This window comes from Boleophthalmus pectinirostris, unplaced genomic scaffold (assembly GCF_026225935.1).
Source record: "Boleophthalmus pectinirostris isolate CB_2022bp ecotype Guang Dong unplaced genomic scaffold, ASM2622593v1 HiC_scaffold_12, whole genome shotgun sequence".
NCBI lineage: Eukaryota > Metazoa > Chordata > Actinopteri > Gobiiformes > Gobiidae > Boleophthalmus > Boleophthalmus pectinirostris.
Genome location: NW_026571018.1, coordinates 5,290,412 through 5,291,488, shown reverse-complemented (window position 1 = coordinate 5,291,488; position 1,077 = coordinate 5,290,412). Strand labels below are relative to the sequence as shown.

Genomic DNA, 1,077 nt, shown 5'->3' with positions numbered 1-1,077 from the left:
CCTCCTTGTATTTGTCTCACAGGCTCTTTATTTTTCGTTGACATTGGAGTCAGGACCGACTGTAGCCGTGCTCTGACATTTCGTGGTAATCATTTCAAAAAATAATAATGACAATAATGCATCAGTTTTATATAGCACTTTTTGGACACTCAAAGACGCTTTAGAGAGCATTATGATGGTAAGCTACTACTTTAGTCACACCTGCCTTGGAGCAGACTGATGGAAGCGAGGCTACCAATCTATGCCATCGGCCCCTCCGACCTCCACCATCACTCACACATCACTTTCATACTAGGCAATGTGGGTGAAGTGCCTTGCCTAAGGACACAATGACAGTTTGACCCTGTGGCACCTGAAATTCCCAGCAGTCTCCCATCCAAGTACTAATCAGGCCCAGCCTTGCTTAGCTTCTGAGATCTGACAGGATCAGGCTATGACAAGACGGTATGGCCAAAACCTCCCAGTTCCGGTGGCCTGAATACAGCAATCCCCCCAAATATTAATAAACTCTCTAACATCGCTTTCCCTCGATTGACAAGACTCCGAGCCTGACGTGTAGGTGGGATGAATGTGACTTGGCTGTTCAGACTGAAGTCGCATGTCAAAAGATCGGATATGTATCGGATTTAGGAGCACATATCCAAGTGGCCTGGGTCACATTTGAAAATATCAGATCTGTGTCATTCAGACTGTCATTAAAAGATCAAATAGCATAGTTGGAGCATAGTTGAGAAAAAATCAGATCTGGGTCACTTCAGGCTGCAGTCCGAACATATGCGACCCAGGTCACTTGGATATGTGCTCCTAAATCCGATACATATCCGATCTTTTGACATGCGACTTCAGTCTGAACGGCCAGGTCACATTCATCACACCTACACGTCACAAATGTACACAAACATTCTTCTCGTCATACAAAAATTGTGTATGAACTCTGTGTCATTGAAGCAATGAAGCACATCCCAATCCCACCACTCTTGGCTGCGACTCCGCACCCACATGTTCTTTTTTACGAACGTTGCTGCCGCTGCCCCACAAAACACCCCGGCCAAAAACCTCACCCTTCTCCTTCTCAAC

General features: G+C 45.8%; 1 pseudogene; it reads right to left on the bottom strand.

The window, feature by feature from the left end:
* Positions 1-340: 340 nt before the first annotated feature.
* Positions 341-458, bottom strand: LOC129407552 (5S ribosomal RNA; annotated as a pseudogene).
* Between the last annotated feature and the right edge of the window lie 619 nt (positions 459-1,077).